This window comes from Passer domesticus, chromosome 14, assembly GCF_036417665.1.
Source record: "Passer domesticus isolate bPasDom1 chromosome 14, bPasDom1.hap1, whole genome shotgun sequence".
In the NCBI taxonomy this organism is placed as follows: domain Eukaryota; kingdom Metazoa; phylum Chordata; class Aves; order Passeriformes; family Passeridae; genus Passer; species Passer domesticus.
In genome coordinates this window covers 16,450,862-16,471,655 of record NC_087487.1, presented here as the reverse complement: position 1 = coordinate 16,471,655, position 20,794 = coordinate 16,450,862, and the positions used below count along the sequence as shown (strand labels likewise).

The following is a 20,794-nucleotide window of genomic DNA, read 5'->3' as shown; positions in this document are numbered from 1 at the left end:
GAAACATTTTAGAGGCTTCGCATAGCACCCAATGGAATCAAAGTACAGAATTTCATAGATTAGACAAGGTACCAAAACAGGCCCTGGTGCCAAACTCCATTAGAGGCCATTCAGCTGCACTGGGGGATGGATGTCTTGGCTCTGGAAGGAGCCATTATTCCACTTTAGCCTGTGAGGACAGGCTGGGAGTGGGAGTTGTAATGGAGGTAGGAAGCAGGCTGGATTTTATTAGTCTTCCATCATCTTTAAGAGACCCCTAAGCAGATCAGGTTTCAGCCTCTCCCTCCACTCCTGTGTCAGTCGTTGGTTCTGTTTTTGCTGGAGGATAAGTTTCATTATATTAATAAGCAGCACAAGTGGTTCCAATTGTGGAAGAACCACTCTGAGCTGTCAGAAATGATCAGAGGAGAAGTTTCAGCCTTTCCATGATCACAGCCTCTTCTTCTGGTGCCTCAACTCAGCACTTCCCCAGCGCACTTCACATTTTTAGCAGCCACGACAACAATAAAAGGTACCTCTACATTTCAGCTAGGGGAGGTTATTTTAAGGAATTTTATTCCCTGATCATAGCAGTACATCAGTGCTCAGAAACCAGATGCTAATGGGAATAATTGGGCTAACATCCAATCCACTGCCTGGGAGACTAGATCTAGACATGCACTTAAATTAAACTATACATCTTCAGTCTCTTACTGCAGTCGAATTCCAAACACAAACATCTTTAATCATGCCACTAAGCCAGTAAGTTTGCATTTCTTATTACTTATGATGAGACAGTGAGAAAAACTCACAGCAAAACACTCCAAAAGCTGGAACAGTTGGATCCCTATCTGAGAGTGATCCATTAATGCTCACCAGCAGTAACACTCAGAATTTGTCTCCCTCACATCATCCACTTGAAGGAAAGTGTTTTAGTTAGACAAAGTAATTAAGAATCCTTATAAGGGTGGAAATATTACTAGATTAATTAATTGTGCAGATAGAAAAATGAGGCACAGAAAGTTTTAAATACATCTGAGTTCAGCAAGCAAACCAGTAAAGAGGGGGAGAGTCTGAGGCACAATGCTGTGCTCCAACCATTAGCAGAAAGCAGGAAGACAGGAACCCAGGGAACAGGAACACATCAATCCTCATGCTGTGCCCACTGAAGCTCCTGGGATTTGTGCAGGAACATGTCTCCACCAGCACTAACCCCCCAGGATGCAGGACTGGAGTTTGGGTTCATGGATTTCCCACCCAAGGACTGAGCTCCACACTTCCCCCCGAGAGGTTCCCACACTGCCCTGAGAGGAACAGAGAGGAGTTTAGTTTTCAAATTAGACTCACCCAGGACTAGTCACTGAAATCTCATCTGTATTATGGAACTAAAAAAAAAAAAAAAAAAAAAAAAAAAAAAAAGAGGGGAGAAATGTAAAAGGAAATCTTTGTAGCCAGGAGTACCTGACTCTCCCGCAGTAGGAGACGCAGGAATAGTGTTTCATGTCATGGAGATGTAGTTAAAATGCAGACAGCATATCCTTGTTCTCAGAATCTGAGAGGTGTGGTTTGTGCATGTGGACAAGCTATCGTGCCTCCCTTTGATCTATCACTTGATGTAGAGGAAGGCTTTTATGTGTTAGTCCCATATAATGGATAATTTAGTCTGAAACCATTATGAAAAGTATTACATTTTGGGTACATATGCTTCAATTATTCTTGAAAGTACACAGGAATATTTTATGACATGCACACAGATTTCAAGTAAAAAAAAAAAAAAGGAATAAACCCGGAATTTTTGTTTATCATCCAAACAAATTTGTTCTTCTGAGGCAAGTCTGCATGCATTTAAAAAAATTCTGCCGTTTTATGATTTTTTTAAGGTAGGTTGTAAACAATATGTTTGAATGTAACATAGAAAGTGACAGAACCAGCATTCATTAAAATTACCAGTGGTCAAAGAATCACAGGACGGTTTGGGTTGGAAGGAACCTTAAAGATCATCTATTTCCAACCCCCTGCCATGGGCATGGACACCTTCCAGGTTGCTGTCCCAGGTTGCTCCCAGCCCCTTCCAACCTGCCCTTGGACACTTCCAGGGATGGAGCAGCCACAGCTTCTCTGGGCACCCTGTGCCAGGTCCTCATCACTTCACAGGGAAGAAATTCTTTCTAACATCTAATTTAAACCTACTGTCTGTCTCTGGCTGAAATCTCTAATCCTATCTCTCTTTTACAAACAGAGTGGGCCAGGGAAAGGCCTGACCCATGAATCCATGGACTGCTGGTATGACATGAGACACTGTGACAGTGGGCAAGGCTGGAGTATCCCCTTTTCCCACAGGAACAGTACGAGCTGGGCATTTTAAGAAGATTTTTGAGAGAGGAGGGTTTTCTGTTTATTTTCTTCTCCAGACATGCTTGAAATGACAGACCCTGGAGATGGCCACAGCTGGACACCAGCCAGAGGTGAATGCTGACAGCAGTGCCACTGGTGGCCTCCTGCAGATGCCTTTGTGCCCCTTCCCCTATTTCTACACGAAGCACCCTCAAATAAGATATTTGTTTTTCAATCAGGAAAGTTATCTTAGCTTGTATTCCTTCTGTTTTCTTCTAGTGAATAAAATTATGATCAGCAGTGCCCAGGCTGAGCTGACCCAACCTGTCCCCAGCCCCTCTGCTGAACTTACCTGGGATGAAAGGCGTGGAATGACAGGCACAGAGTGGAATGACAGGCACAGAGTGCCAGAGCTGGCACAGAGGCTTCTTCTGCAGGCATCTTGCTGGCTGTTTTAAGGTCTTCTGCCTCTAAGTGGCACCACGCTGGGTGATTGAACACTTGCTGGAATCTGTTCTACCTTTTATTGTAATGATTTCTTACAGAGCTCTGACTTTCCAAACTCTGAACTTTCAAGAGTACTGCCTGGATGTCAGAGCCCCTTTGTCAGAAAGACCAGAGCCTTCTGGAGTGATGGGCCCAGTACTACAGAATCCCTTTGGAAAGCCACAGCTCTTAACCCTTCACTGGGAAAGACTGAACTGGAGTTTTTTGAGAAGGCTGTCACATCCCTGGGATTTGTGATGGCAGGGATTCAAAAGACAGCCCGGCAGATCTTCCACTGGTGTGAACTGCCAGAGGGTCACACTGAATTGTACCATCCATGACCTGGCTTATGGTTTTGTATTTCCTTAAAAAATGAGGCCAGGCTGTCTCATATGCAGCTTCTGCTCAGAAAGCAGGAAACAATTTGGGAGGGGGCAGAGGGTGTCCCAGAAAGGAGGAGTCCAGCCTACAAACACACACACTTAGTTTGGGAGCCCTGAAACTGCTGAAGGAAACTGCACTCCTCAAAGCAGCCATCCAGCACAAGAGACACTGCACCTTTTAAACCAACAGAAAGAAACCTCCTCTCAGTGCCATAACGGGCTCATAATGCTAAAATATTTAGATATTCAACCATCTACCATGAAATCTGCCTTTGCTTACCATGTCATGATCCTCACACATCTTGCAGAGTTTGAGGCTTTGTCCTCCTTTAAAATGCAGTGATGTTGTCCTGCCCCAACATCATAAAACAAAATCTACAACCCAAACTACAGCTCACAGCAACAACAACCAAGCTACTCAGCCCCAGAAAATCATTGACACTTTAGAAGACCTAAGTAAAAAAAATACAGCAAGAGAGCAAGAGGAAAGTTTTTCTGTGTTTGAGGGAAGGTTGTCAGGACAATAATATACTACTGTGGGCAGTGAAGACTGGGAGATTTATGTGCCAATTCTGTGTATGATTTATTTAGATTAATTGCTCTGTATCAATATGTAAAAATCCAATAAATATAACTCCCTATACAAAGGGTTGCTCCAATCCCAATGTTACAGTGGAGAGTTTTGGCACAAAGTCAGGATGTGCATTAAAAACACACTTTTTGAGAAGTCTAATAAATAAAAGCTCTGAAATATAGTTTCCCACTGGGAAAGGCATTTTAAATCATTTTGATAAAGAACTTAAATTAGCCCTTAAAAGGAGGGGAAAGCTAGGTCCCTGTAACTAATTATTTATAGCTATTTTGAATATAAGAGTTCAAGAAAGCTGGTCTCCATCCCCCATTTTCTACAATAAGTGGGAAAGAAAATGCCATTCTCCTCTCTTCCCCAACCAAATTAAAAGTGTTAGAAGGGTGAGGAGTAAAACAAAATTAAAATAGGAAACAGTCATTTGAACAAGGAAGTTTCACATTTTCTGCCAGCAAGGGATGGGTCTTCAGTTCTCCTCTGCCTGACTCGAGGGAACTGGGCTGTTAACTCACTCCAACATCCCAAAGAGGCAATACACTATATTTGTTAAACACCAGTAGGAATGTTTTTAGAAGGGGAATAAACATCTGAATAGCCCCAGTCTTTCTGAAAGTCAAAGCAATTTAGAGAATGCACAGCAGTCAGGATTGCTGGGGACTTCAGCATCTAAGTCACTTTGGTGCTTCTGAGTCTGTTACCCAAAAGCACAGCTGGCATTCTGCCTTGGAGGATTTGCAGTCTGAGGACCTGCTACCACTCCCAGCAAAAGCTGTGGGGCTGGAGGGGTTGGTGTGGGGGTGGCTGGGGCTGGATCCAGCGCTGGATCTCACTCCAAGCACAGCAACTCCAGTTTGTAAGGCAGGAGGCTCTGCTTGGGAAGGCTGAGGGATGAGAGAATAATGCTCAAAAGCACAGTGCCTGTGCTGGAGTTTCCTGCTGCTGTGGTTGTACCTGTCAGGCTTCCCACCGAGGTTACTGAGCTATTAATCTTGGACAGAAAGCAGAATTGCCCTCTCCTCCTCAGCAGATTGATTCTCCCCGAGCTCCCTCCTCTCGCTGAGCATGGGCGTCTCCCAGGACTCTGCCAAAGGAGTTCATTCTCCTCTGCTCCATCAGGAGTGTTTCCCTCTGAGCCTGAGCTCATTCCTCTCTTTAAAGCTGACATTCACACCTGGTTTGCTGCAGGGCTCAGTGAGGTTTTCTACAGAACTTGCAGACCCAGGAGGTCACTAAGAGGTGGCATTTTGATCAAGAGGAGAAATACGTGCCTTGGAAAAAAGGGAGAAGCTCTTTGGACCCAGAGTTTAACAGAGCCTACATTTGGGCTGCCTGTGTGGCCAGAACTTCATGGGAGACACAAACACCTTTCACTGATGAGGACCAAGTCTTTTAGTGTCTTCCAAGACAAACTTCCATGCCAGATGAGACTTCCAGACCTCTCTGCCAGCTTACAGTCCTCAAGAAGCACCACCAGAACATCCAGACATGTCCTGTGAGGCCAGAAACAGCAGAAGAGTTCAACTACAGAGCATCAGTGCCCAGTCTTTATACCCAAAGCCAACACAGAAAAATGTGGCCAGGTTTTCAAAAGAACTCAAGAGCTTGAGGGCTTTGTTGAATGTCTGTCTGTAAATACAACAGCGGGAACTGCAGGATGCAGCTCTGGATATCTGGCCCAGGCTGGGACTGCTCAAAAAACTGTCCATGAGCCTCTCTGAAAATGCTATGAAATGTCCTGTGCTATGAAAATACTGTGAAAATATCCTACATGATCCCAGGAGGAAAAGAGAGAGGCCAATGACACAAAAAGCAAAGGTGCTGCAACTACAGATAGCAGTTTTCTCCCAGTTCAAACTAGACTTCAGACTTCTCCCAGTCGACCAAAAATAAAAGTTCCTGGGCAATGAAAGCCCAAAAGATAAGACAAAAAAAAAGAAGTGGAAATTTGAATTTAAATTGAAACTTAAGCATTAAAAAAATTACAAAACATTTGTTGCTGTCACGAAAACTTAAACTCAGGCTTCTGACATTTTAAACTTAATAACCAAAACCATCAGCCATAATGATTTCTCCATCTGATTCAGCATTAATATTCAGACAAATGCCAGGGGCTGTCACTTCCCATATTAAGGCAATCCACATTCGTTTGCATCCAGAGCACCTATGGATGTTGTTTGTCTAATGAAAAAACTGTAATTTTTAAGCTGAAATGAAGGAAAGGAAAGAGGTAGAATAAGGCAGCTGAGAGTCTTTTGAAAAACATCAAAATGCATTTTCTTTTCAATGCCTGAAAAAGATCTGATTATTGAGGGATCCTTTCCTCTTCACTTCATTACCATTACACCCTCAGTGCTGGGTTATCTAATTACCCATCTAGAACTGGAAACTTCATTTCCATGCATTAGGGTGTGAGAGGGCTGGCTTGTCTGGCTCAGCAGCCAGTACTTACAGAGCAGCTGTAAAGAGCAGAGTCAGGACGACTGCAGCACTAGAGGAAATCCTCAGCAGAATTCAAGTGCTTTATGTCTGTCATAAACACACTTCCAGATCAAATTAAAGGAATTTCTTTTAACTCTATTCACAATCTCCAAATATTCTGCTCCACGAGCTGCCTGAGATCTTAGTCATTCTAAGAAATTAATCATATTCCCCCTGTCATCTGGCTGTTTTCTGCTGACTGCTAATTCATGGTATATTGATTTTAAGACTCTCTTAACACATTATATTTTCATGCTAAGCCAGGAAAGCTTTTCTTGCTGAAAAATCATGTCCCATCCTCATTCCTCACAATGCTCAGTTTTGTTCCTCCTCACTTATTTAGAATGATGGATCAACACAATTAAATCAGCTTTAAATGATTCAGGGAATTGTTCCATGCTATTGTACCACCTACATTGTTTTTTACCCATATTTAACACCACAAAATGAATTCTGCTTATTCGACTTGTGTGTTTGCCTAGTGATGAAAGATTTTAAAAGACCAAATCATTCTTGGGCTAAGAGACTGGGGTCCCGAAGATTTTACGGAGATTTTGGAAATCAGCTGCTCATAGAAATAACTCATTATCTAGATGGAAGAATTTAAAGATCCTTCTAAAACCAGGAATATTTTTCATCACCGATTTAAAACAAGTCAAGACTTTTAAAAACACCTGTGAACATCTACGCTATTACAGATGGCGATTAAAATTTATAATGAATTAGATAATAAATATTTTGCTTGCTTCATTTCAATTGCTGTTAATGGTGAGTGAGGTCTCTCATTGGACTAGCACAAAATTGCTCTTGGCAAAAATCTAAATACAAAACACAGAGGCTTCACATTTCAGATGCTTATAAAACTTCATTCTCCCCAATAACACCACTAATTTGGCTTAATGATTATACATAAATATTTTTTGTGTGTAATGAAACCAAAACTTTGCTTTTATTTAAATGTTTCTAACAGGCATGAGATCTTTATAACTTCCAAATAAAGTAGTTACATTTAAACAGAAGCTATTGAAACATTCAATAAATTTGCAAATCTTTAAGAACTTTACTATTCATGCCAAAATTTTTAAAAAACAAGAACAAAGAATATTTAATTCCTAAGAAATGGGTACATAATTTTTTTTTCTTTTTATTCAAACTTTAATGAATTGTTCTGCAAAAGTTTTTGAGTGGGTTCTCTTCACTTGCAGACACTTAGTCTATCAGATGCTGGCTGCAAATATGGTGCAGGTGACTCATCAACTTTGTTTCCAAGTATTTCTCAGAGGAAATAAATTCATAAAACTTACCTTTCAAGTAAGATGAACATTTTTAATATGGATTTTCTTAGTAGAAAAAAGGTAGAGTAGGAGCTGCAACTTTACTGATCAGCAAATTGCTGTACCAAGCACGAAATTATTTAAGACTAAAAGAACCACAAAGAAAAGATAAAGTTATTAGCACAAAAATAAAAGAGTAATTTAAATTTCAATGTATCATTAAACAGTACATACACATACTTATATTTTTAAAAGTCCTCATGTATACATTTCCCCCATTCTGGTGTGAACAACATACAAATGTAAAATTATGGCTTGTTCTGTGTGGTGCAATATGTATAAAAGCCAAGTTTGGGTCAGGGAATGAAAAAATGTATCTGGACTTAAATGAAGCTGTGCCAGGTCTTCCCCCCGCCGACAACCTTCCCAAATGATAGGTTTGGGGGGATTCTTTTTCATATCCAAGGAAACTACAGACTGGATGCAAAATCCGTTTTCATGGATACATAAAATGTATAAAAAAGAGAATTACACTGGTAATTTACCACTAATATGTACAATCAAGTAACATTCACCATGAAATCTGAGGAAGCTGAGAAAATAAACTTCCTTATATAGTGCCTTATACAAGTAACACATAATACATAAAAACTCCAATTTAGGTTTTACCCACTAATGTAAATGGTAACATAAACCTACTATTGAGAGTAGTTTACTCTACAATTTTGGCTGAGCAATGCACTGATGGGTAACTCACTCTCTTACCACTGAGCTGCAGTTTATTAAACATTTCGTATCTGAGACGTGAATAGAGTGGAGGATTAAATTAGAGGATCACTTACTGCTAGGAGTAACACTTCAGTCAATGCACGATTCTGTCCCTTCAACACACCTTACAAAGAACAGACCCAATTCTGCTTTCAATTACTGGGGTGCAACTTCGACTGAAGTCAACAGATGTTGCACCTCAGTAACTGTTAGCGGGACTGCACACTGAATAAAAGCCCGGGAGAAAAACTCTCTGATGGAAACATTGCTGATGGAAACCTGATTTTTCAAATAAAGAAAAGTTTAGTGATCAGTTTGTTTCACAGAAAAAAACCAAAAAAACCTAACACCTTATTTTCATCAAATATTTTTCTGCTGAAATCTTGAATTGTTTAGGATTTTTTTTTTTTTGATGACAGGTCAGGATTGTTTTTTGAGGAAAGAAGGAAAGAAGGAGAGGAGAGAAGGAGAGAAGGAGAGAAGGAGAGAAGGAGAGAAGGAGAGAAGGAGAGAAGGAGAGAAGGAGAGAAGGAAAGAAGGAAAGAAGGAAAGAAGGAAAGAAGGAAAGAAGGAAAGAAGTCCAATCATTTGATGTGTCACTGAAACAAAACTATTTATGGATTGAAAAGACAAAGTCATACTGAGAGTGACAAGAAATGGAGACAAGCAGCAAAGTGAGAGGATGGAAATCTGGCAGCCCTCTGAAAGTTCCTTACAAATTCTCAGTTTAATATTTTAATTCCTCAGACAGAGGGGCCAGACCTAGAGAGGGCCATGGCTCTCAGCATGGTGATGTGCAAGGAATTCCTAAACAGGAGTGAACCAAAGCCTGGTCTGGGCATTTGCTGCTGGTGGCTTTGTTAGCTGGCCACCAGCACCACAGTGGCTGACAGAAAAACTACTGTGGTGCTTCAGTTCTCATGCACTGGACAAAGCACTCCAAAAGGCAGGGAAATTAAGCCTCCACACATTCAGCAATTTCCCAGGGTGTAAATCCAAGCAGGGGTTTCAGGAAGCAGGACGTGTGAAATAAGACAGGTGTCTGTTCCTGACCGAGGCAGTCTGGAAGTGTTTAGTGCATTCCATAAGCGTTGCCTCGTGTGCTCCAGAGAGCTGCTGGGAGAGGAGCAGGTATCCTGAGAGAAAAGCAGAGGGAAAACAACTGCTCTGCTCCCAGCAGCACAGAACCTCCTGGAAGGTCAGCCTGGTGTTTTGGGCCATAAAGGAGAAACATGAGTGAGACCATAAACTTCACTTTCATGGGGAGTCCAAAGAGTCCTGTGAAGTCAACAGGACTGTTTTGAGGATGAAGAATCGCTCACATCAAATAAAAAATTCAGGATTGGGCCATAAAGCATGCAAAATATATTGTATCATGAAATGCAAGTCAGCGCTGGGATGATACAGCCATTACTCATGTGTGTGCTGGACATCCCTGCTCTAGGAACAAACAAATCTTCCATGCTTGGGGAAGATTATTGAAAACAGAACCCCTGTGAAGGATAGTTGGGGCTGGACTTGGACAGCTTAGCTTCTCTCCACCTAAGAGATCTGGGAGGAATATTTTTTGTTAATTTCTACTCCTCATACCCAAAAGCCTCTGAGAAGAGATCCCATAATATTTTAGGCATTGTGAAATATGTATAAAAAGAGTCACCACTGCACAGACCTTGCCTGCTATTTTAAGGCAGGCTACTGAAGCGAGGGTGAGTGAGACAGACTGTGAAAGGGGGGAGGAAGGGAAGGAGAAAGGTTAAATAGCAGTAGAAAACATGGCTAGAAAGGACTATTTGCACAACTGATGGTTCTGAGCTGTTAGATTGTGCTGACAGTGTATTAATCATATGTTACAGCCATATGCACACACACTGGTAAATTTATATTTGTCTGCCTATAAATGAACATTAGATGTAAATATATGTAAATTATTGACTATTTTGCATCATGTTAATAGGATAAATATATTAAATATTTTAAATATAAAAATCTTTCCACATTACACCATTGGAAGGATTTGCAAATATATGAGTGTGGGAGATGAGCTTATGGCTTGCTCCAATTCCAAAGATTAGGCTTGAAATCCCAGATTGTCCACACACTCTTTCTGCAACTTAGCAAAAACTGAGATTCTTAAAATATTCCTGTCTCTTTTTTCCATTACTTTCCTTTTTTTTGGGTTTTTTCTTTCCCTTTTGCCATATGCTGCCCTGATGACACTGCCTCTGGGAGGGAGTTTGGCCAATTTCCTTGACAGCGCTGAAAAGTCCTTTTGCATCCACCTCTCCCATCCTGTTGCTCCAACTCCTGCACTGCTCACTATGGATGAATTCCTGCAGTGTTTTGTCTAACCACCTCTCATATCCCTCGTTGAAGGCCTGTGTGCTCAGCTTACATCCAGTCTCATCAGGATGTCTTTTTGATTTAAACTCTTGTCTTCTCCCCGCTAGGCCTAATACCTCATCTGTTACCCACTGCTGCTTTCTGCATTGTTTCTTTATCCCAGGAATATGGTGTGCTGTGTCTGGGCTGACATCTTCTCCCTCACACCGTGGCTCATTTGGTCCCTTTTTAGTCCTGGCATGCTGATAGCACCTCTAACTGGCTGTAAATTTCTGCTCTGGAGCTGACACTGATACATCCTGGGATGAACCCATTGCCCTGAAAGAGCTTTTGCTTGGTGATGTGTTTTGTATTTGTTTGTGTGTGTTTTAATGAGACATAACATGGCTGTCAGGAGACAGGAGACAGGTAGAGAAGTGATGTGCAGCAGGAATTTTTGGCACATGGAGAGAAGCAATCAGCTTTGTCCAGAGAAGAGAGTGTTGGTGGAACTGTCCTGTCACTGACTCTAAGGCAAATGGATTCAGTCTCCACCTCAAGATGGAATCTGTCCTTTCTCTTGCTTCGCTCTCCCATTGCCCCCATCTCCCATTTTTTATCTCTATTCTTTATGGATAGAGTCTTACTGTGCTTCCCTAGTAGCCAATTAATAAAAATCACCACAACAGAAGCAGACCTGGCTGACATAAGAGAGATGCACGAGAGACAGCTGACATGTCTGCATGAATCCCAGCCTTGATCCTGCAGAGATGCCTGCATTAAAGTCAGGGAAAGATTCCAGTGCAGAAAGTTAAGTGTGTGTGTCAGTCTTTGGCAGGCTGAGACCTTGAAACCTGCTCAGGCATCACGGCTGGGTACAGACATAAACTTGACACTTGCAATGTTTCACTTAGCTTTGACAACATGTGATACTCAGGGGGTTGTTTTAAAAGTAAATATATAAGCCATTTTCCTATTAGTTCTATTACCCTTTCAAATGGGCTTGGAATATGGATTTCTTGGGTTTGATGCTTTCCTAGGAAAAAATGGCTTAAATTAAAGGAGAAATTTTGAAAGAAACTTGGTCTGTTGTCAGTGTCATATTGAGCCTTTTGGACCAACAGATGGAATCATATGGATGGATACAGAATGAAAGAAAGAATAAGAAAAAATAAATGTTCCAAGAGCCGCTTTTAAAGATTTTCAAGGGCATTTGAGTAGCACTTCCCTCACTTAAAAATGCATCAAAAAGTAAGAGTGGATCTTTACAACAGTGACATCCTCATGTTTTCTAGGACAAGGTTACTGCTGGCTGGCTTGGGAAGGAAAAGCTTTACCAAAGCACAGATCACTCTTTTTAAAAGTCATTATCAAAGCTTTTTTTGGAGCCAGAGCACTGGGCCACATGAGGCATGGCCAGGGTGTGGTCTTTCTCCATATATTCTCCTTTACCTTACATGCAAACAGACAATGCATTTTTTCCTACATCCATGCAAGTTGTGTCACTTGGAAAGAGAAAAACGTAGGCTCTAAATCTAGTACTTCAATTTACGTATTTTTGGGATGCTGTGCTCCAAATTTATTTTGTAGCAATGATGCCATATGAAATCTAATCAAAATTTAGCAGCAATTTTCAGATCCTGAGTGCTGAGAAGAGCTGAGCAGACACAGCCTAACAGTTTCCATGAGAGCATTCCCATTTCTTTTTTATTTGCTTTCTACCTCTACTGTGTTGAACATAGTCAACAGTGGGAATACTCAGAAAATCAGCTCAACAAAATTCTGAGCAAATGCAGGAGTAAATTCATGGTAAAGAAGATGCCATTGCATATCCATTCTCACTCAAAAAACTGACTCCTATTGTCCACCTAACCAGGAAATATTCCATGAATAATTATATACTGGAACAAATAACTCTGGAAAACAGGCCAGTCTTCATGGACTTGAGGTCCAAAAGATGCTGGTCATGCACAAAGATATGCACACATATATGTAAATACATTTAAATTTTAGTCTAAGATGTAAACTTACCCATTTTAAATAATATTGTACTCTTACCATGTATCCATGTTTGATTTTCTATGCAACTCTTCAAGGTTGTTGCTGCTGGTACCAATCTGAATATAAAACCTTTGAGAACAGCACAGACTAATGTAATTTCTGACAGATAATGTCATAAAGTCAAACTAATGTGAGAGAGGGAAACGTCTTGCAACAGAGAAGAAAACAACCTGTGATCAGTGGATCTCACCAGAATGAAAACCAAAACAACCCACTTGGATTCCTGCCCGTCACACACTTCCCTGAACAGTTTTGCTGTGAACATTTGTGACCATGAAAATGTTCCAGTGATTCATAGTGAGGAGCAAATGAATCCCAGAAAGCTGCAATCTATTCAGAGGCAATTAAATCCCATCGAGAGGATTCAGAGGCTTGGTTATTCTGCCAGGCTAGAGCTGTGCTGAGAGGGTTTTTGTGACTATTCTGCAGCACTCTGCCTGAACAGCATTTGCTCCACCTTGGTTGCATTCAGCTTTTGTGTTTCTTGACTTTCTTGTTACTATGGTGAATGACTGTCACAGGAGAGCACAGAGAGGATGTTTAGGACATGAATAAATCCAGCAGGCAAAGATGGTGATGGGACAGGGCGAGTTACAGCAGGTTCTGCTGCTTTTCTGAGTGTGGGAAGGGTAAGGGAGAGCTGGCAGCTGATCCGTCCCTGTGCTCATGAGGGACACGAGTACATCTCCTGTCCCAGCACTTCAGCTCAGCCATGGCTCTTGTTCTATGGCTCAGGATGGAGAGACCAGCTCCCACAGCACAGGCAGTTTGATACTGCTGCTGGGGTCTGTGCCTATGGCACAGGGAAGTCTTATTACCACATCCACAACCGATGGTGAAGGATTCAGAAGAGGGGGTGGGTCTGTGGATCACAGATATTCTTTGAGATTCAGGATATCAGACAGCATAACTCAGCCCTGGATCTGTGCAAGTGCTGCCTACATGGAGTTAATAAAGTTGTGACCTATCCTTGTCCATCTTCGTTCACCTGCACATTCTGATCAATAATGCATATTGCTTTTTGCTTTCTCCTCCCCTGTGAGAGGCAAAGCCAATAGAGCAGCATTCCTACAGGCACATCTCTGTTTGCTGATGACGCAGAAGTCGGGAGGTTTGTCTGCCCTTGTGCAACCTTACCCTTGGATAAGGCCCCCCTGTTCCTGCTGCTGAGCTCCTTTCCCAGATGAAGATTGTTTAAGTCTTAAAGCAGTGAGTGTCTTCAAGATGGGAGCAAATTAGGAGACATGTCAAAAGAACAACTACAACAGGAACTCTTAAATGCCAGGTTTTAAATCATTCTGGCAAATTGTCAGTGTGCTTATATTTCTGCCTGACTCCCCCAAGTTTGCTGATGGATGACCACTGATAGGAATAAGTTGGAACTCATGATTTGGCAACCGAGCCCAGCATTAACTAAATCACCCCCCTGCTGCCACAAAGAAAAAAAGCATTGGTTCTGATCCAGTTTAGGAATTTAAAGCGACCACAACAGAAAAAATGAAAACAGCACTGATTTCTTGCTCAAAGGAAGATGTTGTTAGGATGTAGCACAGAATGTCAAGAGACTCCTTTCCAACTGCAGACAGCCAAGTAGTGCTTTCTTCCCTGCTGAGGTGCATTGAAAATCCTCCTGGGCTTTTATTTCTGGCAAATTGTGAGCATTAAGGCATCCAAAACATTTGAACACTCCGGTTTCTCAATGAGGTATTTCACAGGTTGAGAACCTGTATTATTCTCCCGTCAGGCTGCGTTTGCCCTGTGTCTTACAGACCAGCAGAGATGAGGAGAGCTGCTAAAGAGCACATGGCAGGCAGGTGGCAGAACAGGAGCTATTGCTGGGAAATGCCTCTTGCTCTTCTGTCTGCTGAGGAGTCAGACTACTCTGACCCCAGCGAACGTAATGAGGGAGGGAGCGAGGGAGAAAGAGAGCAGGAGAACTTCTCTCCTTTTATCACACCTTGGCATGCCCACGAGGGCCTGACCTCTCCTGCGCCGAGCCCTCTGCAAGGGGGCAGGTTCAGGAAGGATCAGGGTGAAATGTGAACTCACTATTTATCGCTCAGAGAGGTCAGGCTGAGAGTCTGGACGTGAGGCAGAGGCAGCTTGGATTCCTTCCAGGGCTGGAGTAGCTGCTTTGGTTTGTGCTGCCCAGGATTTTGCAGGGCAAACTCTGATTCAGCTCGAAGTCTTATTAGAGGCTCTGCCTGAAATTTCTTTCATTCTCATCCGTTCAGCTGAGGGCACTGAGGGCATCCTGACCACTAGGCATTCTCCCTTTGGATGCTGCAATTTTATCCTCAGGGCCTGCAGCTCTGCAGCCAGTGTGTGCCTCTGCTGACACAGGCTTACAGCTCCCAAGGATCTGGCCTCGTGTTTTGACTGTCACACACACAGCACAAGCAGCACTGCTCTTCCCTATTTTCATCATCACCACCACCACCACCAAGATTTTGTTTAGGACTGTGTTTTACAAAGATCTTATTATAGAGAAATGAAAAGAAAACTCATCTAAAATCTGGTTACATTGAAAAATTCCAGCTGTCTTGCAATTCAATGCAGCTGTGCTATCTAGTATCTTTTTCTCTTCCTTTTGCATCTCTTTATGGAACATTAGCTTCTATAGAAAACTGGCTTTTTTTTTTTTTTTTTTTTAACATGGTGATTTTTTTTCCCCTTCCCTCTTCATTATTTGCTGGCTGTTATTTCCACCAATGAAACCCACAGACTCTGACAAGGAAAATGCAAAGATATTTTGAGACAGAGGAACAGCAATGAGGAAAAAAATAGCATTTGGGAAGAGTTTCTACTGGCAATCTCTTGTCCATGATTTTTTTTTTCCTTATACAAACTGTAATATGATGATATTATGCAACTGCCTTCACATATTAGAATCATTATGAGCCTTAGCTTTGTGATATCATACAGCAGGTGCTAAGAACAGTTTTTGCTTTTTCCCCAAAGCGACTACAAAATTACTTACGATTCCATTATAGAACAATCAACACTTTGTGGGGAGAAGTTTGTATTATTTTGTGATTGTGTTAGCGAGGAAAAAAAATTAAATCTATCTTTCTGGGGAGTTTGCAGCATTCTCTGGGTGAAAACGAAACTGAATTAATTTGTAGCCAAATGCCTACGCCCTTAGCCAGGCAAAACTCTGAGGGAACTGGAGGGAGTTCAGTCCTCACTCAGCTCTGCTTTCTCTCAGGGGTCTGGGGATGCCACCTGAGCACCTGAGTGCAGAGTTCCTGGCAAAATTTAGTCCTGAGACCAAGACTGAAAGGACCACTACAATTTTGGTCTTATATTTTTCTCACCTTTAGGGTTAAACCAAAACCAAAGAGTTATTAAAAAAAATTCTGCCTCTGTGCGGTGAGGCAGGTTCACAACCAGGCAGATGTGGAGCCCAGAGCCCTCTGAGAGCCACCAGCTCCCCCCAAAAATACACAGCTTTCACCTCCTCTCTGGGGCTCAGGGAAGCCTCACCTCTGGCCAGCTCACGTTACTCCAACAGGAACAATTCCAGACGATTCCTGCTCCCAGAGGAAGGGAAAGCCACAGCCCAGGATCTGCAGGCTCACTGCAAGGAAAACCAAGGAGGTCACAAGGAGTTCCATTTTCTCCCCAGAATTCCCTGCCAGGCTCCAGTACCCACATGGCCCCGGGACTGGCAGCCCCAGAGCTGCTTTATTTCCAGCAGAAACAGGGCAGAGATTTCCTGATCAATTTTTATCTAGGGAATTGCAGCACTGTGGTAGAAATCTGCCAGCCCCAGCCCCTCACCCCTTCAGTTTAAAACCCCAAAGACTGCAATTCTTTCCTCCCAGAAGTCCATGTTGTTGTCCTATCCATCCCAAATGTAATTAACATATTAAAAAGTACTTTTCCATGAAAAAAACAAAATATGTCCATTGAGTTGTATTTTTTATCCCCTGAAGATAACTTCCTCTTATTTTATGAGCACTTAGTACCAGATTTTAGAAACTGAAAATATTTAAAATAATTTTCTCTGCATTAAGGATAGAAAGCAGAAACACAGGAAAAATCTGTACAGAAAGAAACGTGAAAGTCCAGAGAGGCAGGGTAACAAAATAATTAAATACCTGGAACACTTTCTCCCCTAACGTGAACTCCAAAGAGCAAATCACAACATTCAAAGCTCCAGCCACCCAGAGCAGCTTTTGTTGCACCTGAAAACAGATCCAGACCAATCATTCTCGGGAGGAAAACACCTTAACATCATTCCTTGCAGGAGGACTCTGAATGAGCCGTGCCACGCTTTCAGCAGGGGTACCACAAACACCAACCACAACCCACAGTGGTTTCCCTGCTGCAGGAAAACACAGGGATAATATTGTTTCCCAGGCTCGGTGTCACACTAAATCAGAAGCAAGGCCGTGGATTGCTGCTTCAGCCAGGAGTTTCCAGGCAGACACTTCAGGTCTGGCTCCCTGCAGCTACAAAGCGAGAGCACACGGGGAGCCAGCCAGGTGGTTCCTGCTCACTGGGCCAGGGGCTCGCCCGCTTTGGGTGAGGAATTGATTTCAGCATCCCTCCACGTCTCAGGGACTGCCTGGAGACTTCCAGCTGTTGCCAGAGTGAGCAGCTGGGGACAGCAGGGCACGGTGATTGCTGGGTGTCACATCGGTGACCCTGGGCAACTGGATGCTCGAAAACAAACCCAACAGCCAGAGCACTGCTCACAATGACATTGCACCGCAATGACAACTACATGAAAATAATTTAAAAATCACTTAAATTTGTAACTGAGCTATCACCCCAGTACACAGCAGACTGAAATCAAACGGGTTACGCTGGCGGGATGGTGCAGCGGCAAATCCATTGAGATAAAAAACGTGTTTTGGTCATGGTTACAAAACCCACGTTCAGAGCTACACCTCGTCTCCCCCTGGGCGCAGGATGGGGATCCCCTCGCTCCCAGCCCATTCCTACCATCCGCGGGGGGAATAAAGGCGCCTTCTCAACCGCTCTGACCTCGCCTTACGGGGCCGGGGTCAGAGCTGAGGCCGAGCAGGCGCCGGGAGCGGCCAAAGCCGCTCGGGAGCCGCCGCTCGGGGGCGGGTGACAGCGGCGACAGCGGCGACAGTCGCGACAGCCGCGCGCCGCCCCCGCGCGGCCGGTAGATGGCGCTGGCGCACCGCGCAGCGCGCGCCGCCCCGCTGCCCCCCGCGCTCCGGGGGCCGCGGGTTCGGGTCCCGCTCCCGCCCGGCCCCGCGGCGCGGGGTCACCGCCGCCCTCCCCCGGCTCCCGCCGCGTCTGGAGCACGGTTTAGCAACACGGAGAAATAGAAAAAAAAAAAGAGAAGGAGAAATCAGCATGAAAGCCTGAGCTGCTGCAACCCCCCCCACCCCCCAGCAGCTCCCGGGAATTCTTGTGCGGAGATGAATATGGATGGAAATCTATATTACCCCAGGCACCAACTTAGCACAGGATGTTTATGAAATATTCCTGAAATGTAGTTTATTTACAAATCAAGTTATCCACTTACGCGAGATACTTAAAACATTGATGTGGTTAGTGGACAGTTATTATTATTACTTATCCCTTGTTACGCTCCAGGTGCTCCGTGTGGTACCAGTCAGGCTTGGTCCCTCCTGCCAGGAACCTACAAGGGACAGGCCTGGGCCAGATCTGGGGAAGTTTTCCCTGAAATCAGGCTGTGGCTGACGACAAGATACCTGCAGAAATAGAGGAGGGAATAAAAGCTCTAAAGAATTTTTAATTTTTTTTTTTTCTTTACTGCTGGGTTTGTTTATTTGTTAGCTATAATTCTTCAGAATAGCAGCTGGATCAAAGTTCATTTCCAGCAATTTTGATCACGAAATAACCAGATCAGAAGCTGCTTCTTTCTTCCCTTCTTACGCATCTTCATCAGAGGCTTTTCCCTGCTGCCTTTGAGCACCAGGCAGCAGAGATCATGTACCCAGCCCTAACAAAACCCAGTTTCACACCATTAAAGGGAGGATAAATTGGAACACTTGCCAAGGACTAGACAAGCTTCAAAAGAATATTTTTAGCAAACCCCTGAGTCCTAACAATTTGGAAAATGAGAAAAATTCCTTAGCAGGGCTCCGAGCTGTGTTCCAGCACACGGAGCTCGCTCTCCGTGTGCTGGCGCTGCACTGTATGCAAATATATCACATTTCCATGTTTGTCTGTGCATGGTTTCAGTAAGGGCACACTGAAGCACCATCTCTAACTCGTAAAGAAAGCTCCAACTGTGGCTGTTATCTGGGTGTCATCTGCTGTAAAATGCTGCTGTTGCATTTCTCTGTTTTTTTTTCTTTTTAAATGGTGACTTTACGTCCACTTTTGCAGACACACGTTAAGGTTTTGCCTCTGTAGCAAACCTGGGCTCCCTGAATGGGGTTTTGGAGCAGGACAAACTCCATGGCTGGGGATTTTTGTGCAGGGTGTCCTCGCTGTGACAGCGGAACCGAGCACGCTGCAACTGCAGAGCAGAGGGGAGCAATTTTTATTTTGAATTTTTTTTTTTTTTTTTTTTTGTGGAGAAGAATCTCTCCAGCTCGTCAAAACAGAGCTGCCCGTGGAGAGTTTAAAATCACAGCAAGAACTTGTTACCCTTTTGGAACCTCTCTGCGGCCCCAGCCTGTGTCTCCAGGCGGTGCAGAGGGAATCGCTGGAGGTGCAGCCCCTTCCCTTTTCCCTGCCTCACATCCCTGAGGAACAGAGGGAATTCTGTGCTTTGCAGCAGGGTTGTCCTTTGTTTGTTGATTTGTTCCCCCTGTTCTGTTTCAAGCAGGTATTTTAAATAAAAAGCACCTTGTACAAACACCAGCTTCACAGAAAAAAAACAACATTGTTGAACTACCCAATCTGGGCTGCCCACACTGTGAATACTTTGCATACACCATTTATTTTTCTTTGCCATTTTCTCTTAAGAAATCGTCCCCAAATAATCTCTTCCTGCCTATTAAAACTGCATTCTTTTTCACGTCAAAGAGGTGGAAAATACGCACACAGTGGCTGAATCTTTGTTATTACATGCCATGCTATTCCCCATCAGATGCTTAAACTCTTTCCTCAGGTAATCCTGAATTTTGCAAGTGCTCGGAGCAGCACAGGGACACTGCAGTCCCTGGCTCAGCAATGAGCTCCCTCCATCCAGCCTTGAGTTAGACTCCTGCCCACCAAGTTACAGACATTTTCAGAATTATTTTTTCTTATCAAATACTGATTAAGAGGATAACTTGCTTATGAAGGGTAAAAAAAACCAAAAAAGAACAAAACAGCAAAAATTGCAATTTACAGCAGGAAAATTATTGCAGAGGGAGTAAATTGGCTAAAGCTGACCAAAAGCAAAAAAACCCTGAACCTTCAGAATTCAAAAGGAAATATTCTGTCCTTTGCTCACCCCTTTGAGTGAGGAATTACAGCCCATCTCACACTGTTTGGAGAGCCGTGCTCTTTGCACTGTGTAAATATGAAGCAGAGCAGAAAAGCCTTCTCCCTCCTCGCTAAATTCCCCAAATTTTAGGGACTCTAAAGGCAGACCTTTAGCAGGCACTTTAAGCCCTTGGAATATAAAATTTGCCCTTTCCCTCCTCAATAAAATCTGAAAAGGAAAAGCCCTTCAACAGCTTCCCTCTGGGTGTTTTAAGGAAGTTCATCAACCAGACAAACATCAAACGCTGATGGAATGGGCAGATTTTTTTAAAAAATATAATTTCTAAAGGGTGTGCTTTGCTTTCAGTAGGAGCTGGCAGAAAGGGCTGGAAGGATTTTTGGTCTCTGTTGTGGACAGTGTCAATAACTTGGTCTCTTGTGGTCTTTAAATTTGTGAATTTAGGAACTGCTGCAGGTATCTATGAGGTCATTGCTCCTCTGAGTGCAGGGAGGTAAAAAACAAAGTAGAATTAAAAGCTTTCAGAAAAAATACCTTTAACTGGTACTTACTTGAGAGATGTCACAATGCTGTGCCCATGTATATATACGAAAGAATGTTTACGTGGGGCTTTTTAATGTAACAGATTCCTCTCCTATGAAGTTAAATTATTATATAAATGAGCTCTTGAAAGCTGATTTTACATGTGAAAGCTGACACAGGTCAGAGAAGCTGGAAGCATGGCTGCTAAACCTGT

General features: G+C 43.1%; 1 long non-coding RNA gene across 1 annotated transcript in view; it reads right to left on the bottom strand.

Moving 5' to 3' along the window:
• Window positions 1-20,794, bottom strand: part of LOC135280546 (uncharacterized) — a 73,487-nt gene that overhangs the window by 7,619 nt on the left and 45,074 nt on the right. The window contains exons 2-8 of the long non-coding RNA XR_010347432.1: window positions 18,181-18,370; window positions 16,775-16,861; window positions 16,158-16,251; window positions 12,669-12,740; window positions 7,554-7,669; window positions 2,666-5,261; window positions 1,327-1,364 (exon numbers count right to left, since the gene is read on the bottom strand). This is a non-coding gene — a long non-coding RNA (uncharacterized LOC135280546). The remainder of the gene's footprint in view (window positions 1-1,326; window positions 1,365-2,665; window positions 5,262-7,553; window positions 7,670-12,668; window positions 12,741-16,157; window positions 16,252-16,774; window positions 16,862-18,180; window positions 18,371-20,794) is intronic.